The sequence below is a fragment of the Palaemon carinicauda genome, chromosome 13 (assembly GCF_036898095.1).
Source record: "Palaemon carinicauda isolate YSFRI2023 chromosome 13, ASM3689809v2, whole genome shotgun sequence".
NCBI lineage: Eukaryota > Metazoa > Arthropoda > Malacostraca > Decapoda > Palaemonidae > Palaemon > Palaemon carinicauda.
Genome location: NC_090737.1, coordinates 59,825,176 through 59,832,675, shown reverse-complemented (window position 1 = coordinate 59,832,675; position 7,500 = coordinate 59,825,176). Strand labels below are relative to the sequence as shown.

At 39.2% G+C, this 7,500-nt stretch overlaps 1 protein-coding gene across 2 annotated transcripts in view; it reads left to right on the top strand.

Moving 5' to 3' along the window:
- The window catches only part of LOC137652303 (UDP-glycosyltransferase UGT5-like), a 144,960-nt gene that overhangs the window by 8,492 nt on the left and 128,968 nt on the right, over nt 1–7,500 (top strand). The gene's annotated exons all lie outside the window — the stretch shown is intronic.

The following is a 7,500-nucleotide window of genomic DNA, read 5'->3' as shown; positions in this document are numbered from 1 at the left end:
ACGTCATGTGTTACAAAGTATGATGAGGACACACATGAGGCAAACACTGGGAAACATGAGGCAACAGCTCACTTCAGTGTTACAAATGTTGACTACAGCCATGACTTCCAAATGCTCTCACTCCAGAGATATAACTATTCTCTACAATAAAGCATATAAGTAATTCCCATTGGCTGTCCAAAATTCCAATTGGATTTGATAAACATTGTCAATAAACACCCTGGCCATCAGAGACTTCTACAAAATGGGGCCTTCAACGTCAAGAGAATAGATATGTCCTTCAGCATATATCCAGTGGGTGTACCATTGGAGCAAACTGTGAATTGATATACAGAGGTCTAACATCTTCCACCAATAAATCCAGTGCACATCTATGATGGATGATAACTAAGTCTGCTCATGCTGCCCTCATAGACACTGTCTAGTTGGCCAGAATGTTGAAACATGAAGATACAACTGCAGAATTGCACAGATTATGAATCAAAATAGATACTTCCAATTTATAACAGATCATTGACCAAATAAAGGGATGCTGCAAACATTTTATGAAAATATTTGAATTATCCCCAAGTTTGTTTAATATCAGAACAGGAAAAGTAACACAGTGGATCTTTTAAGGAATTTCTCCTTGGATGAAGATCAAAAAGGAAAAAGATCAACAAGGAGTTAATTAAGTAATGCTTCAAAAACCCAACCAACTTCAAAAAGTCGGTGAAAAGGGAAAGACTTCTTACATTCAGGGAGATTTGAAAGTCAAGTAAGTGAAGCAAACAGAAATGGGTAGCTTCCTGGTGTGTACGCATGATCTGTTGAGACAACTGCTTTTACTAGCCTATAAGGAGGATCTGAACTTGAAACATGTCCTCTTCTAAACCCCTAAGGACAATTGCCCTCTCAGTGTGAAGCTCTGTGGGCTTGATGGTGAAAACAGACAAGATCGGTTTTCTCCATATCCTGGAAGATAGAGTCGTATAATAAGCTAACCCAACTGTGTATGTGACTGCCATTGATGGAAATTTCTTCCTAAGGACCGCCACATACCATCCACCAGGAATGTATGGTAGTATAGCAGCTGGTATTTTTCGGCGATTAACTAAAATGTAATGGAAGCTGAGTTGACATACTATTTTTTTACGCAAACCCTATTCTGTCTATCAAGGGGAGTGAAGGAACTAGGAGAGGTCTTGGTGAGAAGACGAAGCGTGAGTATGATTTATCTGGTGATGAGCTAAAGCGTCCAAAGAACATTGGTGTCTTCCTACAATCCAGATCATTTAAGGAGGAACTTCCAGAGTTCCTAGTGGTAGAATGGTGGCAGAGCATTATGACTGACCAATCAACTGTAATTAAACGTAACTCTCTTATCTTAGGGTCTGCTTTCACTTCTATTTACAAGGAGGCTTAGCAGTAAGAGGAGTCGTTGAAGACTCAAAGATATACCTCGAAGAAGCGGGCCCACTAATTTGTGCTCACATAAAATCTATGAATGATTGAACTGTCAAGAATGTGGTCGTGAGAGAATCCAACGCAGATATTGCTATCATGCTGGTCCATCATTCCTGAAATATTCAAGTAAATATATAAATGGATGCTGATACAATATTATAAAATGACATGAGGTATATAAACCAAAATGATGTAGGGAAGACAATAGGAAACAAGCTTTCCGATGCCCTGCCTGTTTTCCACTCCTTCACAGTATTGGATTAGAGTTCATCACTTGTCAGGAAAGGCATGGTAAGCCCATTTAAACCAAATTTAAAGAAATTAATAAAGTAAATGTGAGAGAAAAGACTACACAAGCTGCTAAATCTTTCACAGCAAGGATGTTTGATGGGAAGACATAGTGCCAGTCTTATCCTTGGTAGTATATCGGCACCAGGTATTTGAGAAGTACTTTATTCCAAGGTCAACAAGCATAGACCAAATGAAGAAATTAAAGAGGCAGTGATGCTTTTGTGATTCAACCCTGTAATGTAAAAAATTCTCAACATATCCAACGAGCATCTTTTATTGTAAGAATGTGGGCAAATGCACACATTACTAACAACCAGTAATATCCTACTAGAGATGATGGTTGGGAATGCCAAAATCAGTCATATGAATTTCTTGGTTCACTAGCCCCCAGCTGACAGATGCATTAGTACCAGACATGGAAGCTAATAAAGAAGAATCTGATATGGACTTCCAGCTGTCCTATTCAGATTAAGAAGAGGACCTTTCGTCATCAGATGAGGATGGGGAGTCTTATGTTAATTAAATCTTGCACTTTATAATGTTAGTTAACTGGGTACATGTTTACTTGGTTTTGGTACTACACTGTTGTTAAGTTCATTTATGCCAAAATAGTTTTCCATTCTTAAGTTGGTGATTCAAAATCATAACACCAGTCTCAACAATATCCATGTCATTGGCCATGGTTTCCTTTGACCAGTTCTAAAGCTTTTTTCTCACCTCAATTTCCAGTTTTAGTCTGTTGATTTATATTCAAATGACCATTGTATACAAATCCCTTGTGGTTTTGTACCTGTACCTTACATAATAATTATAACCCTAATTAGTGTTGATTAATGTCATACTTCGGTTATATTTCCACCATATGATCCATTCTTACATTGCATATTTGGATGAAGTATGGTGTCAATAATAAATAGGCATACAAAAGAAACTTAAACCTTTCATGTTGATTAGGATGTTCATTCGGAGTCATTGGATGTGGCATGACCTTTGACCAACCCTTAAGTATCCTTCCCAACTCAACTTCCATTCTTAAGTTGGTGATTTATATTCAGATGACCACCATCTACAAATCCAGTGGTTTCACACTTATACATACCATGTTAATTAAAACCTTATTCAGTATTAATTAACCTCATTCTTAAGTTATCTTTCCAATAGAAATTAAATTCTTACTTAGTAGTTTCAGATGAGGTGTGGTGTCCTTAATCAATTGGCATAGAAATGGAACTTGTACCGATCATTCAAATTTATTTAAATTCTGGAGAGTTTTTGGGTGATACTCCTATCACACACCCCACTTCTGGAACTTACAAATGGCTGTTCAGTTTATTTAAAGAACAATAACAACATTAAAACAGATTGTTAATATGTAAATTAAAAAAAGACTAAGGTCAACCTGTTCATCAAAAAATACATTTGCAGTATAAACAACTAATGGTTCAATTTTTCGTGGAAAAGTAACCTGGGACGATGACATTTCATATTAAAAACAATTCACAATAATGACTTTTAATGAAATTCTAAATAGAATAGAACATTTTAAACACTTCTAGCATCATAGCTCAAAGTATGTGGATATTGTGCAAGGCGCCAGTTAGGTGGTTAATGAGAGGCGAGGTGAATGCAACTAAATCTTTATCAAAAACCCCTCGAGTTGATACACAGAGACTTGTGCGCAAAAACGTCACAAAAATGCTTACATCCCAAATCATGAGCTAGCATGATAACATGGTTGATCTATCAGCAGTGCAGGATTCAGCAGGTGATAAGATAAAAAATCAAAACCAATTCATTATATGCGCATGTTAGAAATACGTGAGGTACATGGGGCCCCACCTAAAAATCATATGCATGTGAAATAGGGCTCCTTGCTATAGAGAGGGGTATTGTAGGCTGGTTATCTGACAGGAGATATGCAGGTTTTAGGCAATCCATGGAAACAAAGCCTTCTTTGCCCCGAATGTTAAATAAGAATGATGTCCACGAACGATGGAGTGTGAGTAGAGGGCCCCTGTAAGCGAGCACTAGCTGTGGCTTGCTAATGTCTTTGGGCAGGCAATCGGGCATTGCTGAGTGCAGATATGTCTATATGTGTTGTTCTGATGGGTGGCATAAGTCTGATGGCATGCAGTAAATTTTCCCACAATGAGACGTAGGTGCTGGAGATTATCGGAGAAGGTTGTAGACTAAGAAAATTTTTGGCGGGGATAACCAACAGGTTACTAAACACCATTTCAGCTGACGTGACATCCAGGGCTTCTTCGTGAGTTTTCCTTATTCTGAGGAGGATCCAGGAAAGCTGGACAAACCAGTTTAAGTCCTTGCAACGGGACATCAAAACTGTTTTGATTGTATGATGATAATCTACAGCCATTCCCTCGAAAACAGTGTTGTAGGCAGTTGTCTGATGTAGGTTGATATCCAGGAGATTTGGTAATGATGTTCATAATTGAAACTTGAAAGTGGAAACCCTGTCATAAGTAATATGCTTAAGGCTACTAAATTTCACTATCCACCCTGAAAGTAAGGCAGCTGTATATGAGGCTTACATTGCAGTTTCCAGGGGAATGGCTTCAACCCAACGAATGGAGAGGTCAATGATGGTAAACAGGTAATGATGTCCTTGGGATGTAGGTAGGGGACATACACCTTTGAAGTGAATGTGGATAAAATGACGTTGAGATTGATGAAAGGTGCCAACTGCTGAGTCTGTGTGGCGATGTACTTTTGAAGTTTGTCATGAAGTACAGGTGGGGACACAGTCGTTAGCATCCTTAGTGATGCAGTGCTAAATGAACTTCGTCTTAAGTAGCTGTGCAGTAAATCAGCGCAATGGATGTGAAAGGCCTTGAATAAAATCTAAAATCGGTTGGTACATAGATGAGGGTATCCAGGGTGAAGGTCTGCCACTAGCGACGTCACACAGGAAGGAGGCGTTGGAGTCGCTGAGGTGGGTGTCTTCCCAGTGGAAGGATGTGCAGGATATCAAACATGCTTGGTACTTTGCATCTTTTCATTGGGCCTCTGCCAAGGCATTGTAATTTAATCCCAGGAGACTGGCTACCAATATGTTTATTAACAGCGCATCGGCAATAGGATTAATTTTTTCTAGGACGTATTTAAGTGTGCAATTGCATTCAGCCATGGCAGAGAGATGTCAGTGTTGACGGGCGGACTAGGCTTTGGACTGTTGAGTGAAAATGTCTAAAAGAGGTATGTGGTCCAAGTGAATGACGAAAGGAGTACCTTCTAAGAAGTGGCAAAATTAACGGCCAGCGAATTGCACTGCCAGCCATTCGTGGTCATAGGTAGATTAACCGGATTCTGCCTTTGATAGTTATTTACTGAAGAAGGCCAATGAGCAGGGCTAGCCAGTGACTCCCTGCCCGAAAACTTCACCAATAGTGACTTCACTGGCATTAGTGGAGAGAAGGAGAGGTGCATGTTGCATGGGAAAAGTGAGAGCAGTAGCAGTTGAGATGGCATTTTTTGTGTTGCAGAAGCCTGCTTCTTTAAGGGGACCCACTTCAGGTGTTTTGGCTTTCCCTTGAGTGAGTCATCGATGGGTGCAATCATAGCAAAGATAGTTGGCAGGAAACAGTGATAATAGTTGGTCATGCAGAAAAGTTTGAGAACGCTGAGAAGTTCTCAACGACTGATGCATTCTCAGGGAGGGGGTGGACTCCTTCAGAGGTGATGCGGTACCCTAGGAACGATACTTTATTGGCGTCGAAGTTACACATGTTGTACAGGACTACAATTCTGTTTTGTTGTAGACGGTCGAGCACAATGCATAGGCGACGGAGGTGGTCCTCTTTGGAGGAAGAGAACACAAGTAGGTCGTCCACGTAACATACACAAATGGGTAGGTCCTGAAATATGCCATCGGTGAGGCATTGAAACGTAGCCTCAGCAAAGCAAAGGTCAAAACAGGTGTAATTGAAGGTGCGTGTACCAAAGTGGACTTGATAGCAATCTAGGTGTTCTGTTCTGGGTTCTTGTGTACCTGATAATACCCCTTCATGAAATCAAGCATGGAGAAAACTTTAGCCTTTTTTACTAGTGGTATGTCACAACGGTGATAATTGGGAGACGGTAGTGATCTAGTTCTGTCTGCATGTTCAAGCGCCTGTAATTTCTATAAGGACACAGAGTGGAATCTTTCTTCAGGATGATGTGCAAAGGTGATGACCATAGGCTTCAACCCTTTTGGCATAGGTCCATTTTCTCCATTTCAGCAAATGTTTGTTTGCAGGCTGCCTAACAGCCCTGTGCCAGTTGCTTTTCCCATTAGTTTGATAAATAGAGACATAATTTTTTTTCTTGAATATTATAACTTCCATTATAAAATATATATATCAAACTCTCTCTCTCTCTCTCTCTCTCTCTCTCTCTCTCTCTCTCTCTCTCTCTCTCTCTCTCTCTCTCTCTCTCTCCTGTATTAAAAAATTGGAAAGTCAGCCAAACAATGCCCTAAGCACAGTTTCAACATAAATTGTAGATGAAAATGGGAAATATATAAAAGATTATAATAATGGTCACGCAAACTGTTGATAAAACATCAAAAACTATTTTGATTTGTTTAAATTATCATAGCGCCTCTGGGAAGTGCTTACAATGCATCAGCCTAAAGACAAAATTATGTTTCGTTAAAGGTAAAATTAATTATTTTACAATTTCAAAGCATCAATAATGGTTCTCTGAATTGTAGATTGAATTCATGCTTACTATGGCAACTGCATCATGGAATATTTAAAAGTATTCTGTATATCATTATTAAGAATATAAATTCAATGAAATAATTTAATTTAGTTCAATTCTCAACACTATTTTTTATTAGATTTTGTTGTTAACCTCAAATCTAAGCTATTCAGATTAAAATGAAGTATCATAAAAAAATGGGACATTAGCTTGAAATATTTGAACACTGCATTATAACACAGAGGTTCCAAATCTTCACAATCATGCCCCTTAGTTAGATTTCGCCTGTTGTCTCTATTTTGAGCTTTTTCTTCACTAATTCTACATTCTTCATTTACTTTCCGCTTCATAGTCCTTGGCCATATAGGCTAGAGTCTTTAAACTCTTCTAGTAGGTAGTAGGTTGGCCAGGGCACAAGCCACCCTTTGAAATACTACCACTAGAGAGTTATGGGGTACTTTGAATGGCCAGACAGCACTACAATGTATCCTTCTCTCTTGTTATGGTTCACTTTACCTTTGCATACACATGCACCGATTAGTCTGGTATATTTTTTACATTGTGTCAGGCCAAAAGTAGGTTGTGACTCAAAGGCGATATGAAAGCAACTGAGTGACTTTATTACGACACATCGAGTATATATACACACTAGGTCCCGGTAAGAAGGTCACAAAAGACAGACATGCTATCTCTTGTCAAACCGGCAACTGGTTCTGTTAACAGTTAACAATGAAATATGCAGAGAGGTTAAAACAAGTGGCTGTTAGTGCGAGGGGAGAGAGAAGATTCAAAGAATAATATATTTAAAAAAGTGAAATGTCGTTACTATATATGCTCGTGTGACACGCGGGTGGTACATGGTCCATCCCCTAAAAATGACATACTGTACATGTTAAATAGGGCGTCCTGATCTAGAGAGGTGAACTGTAGGCGGGTCATCTGGAAGGAGATAAGCTGCTTTTAGACGATCTATGGAGACCCAGTCTTCTTTGCCACGAATGTATAGTAGAAATACTTGCGGATTGCGTCGGATCACGAGGAAAGGGCCCGTGTAAAGGG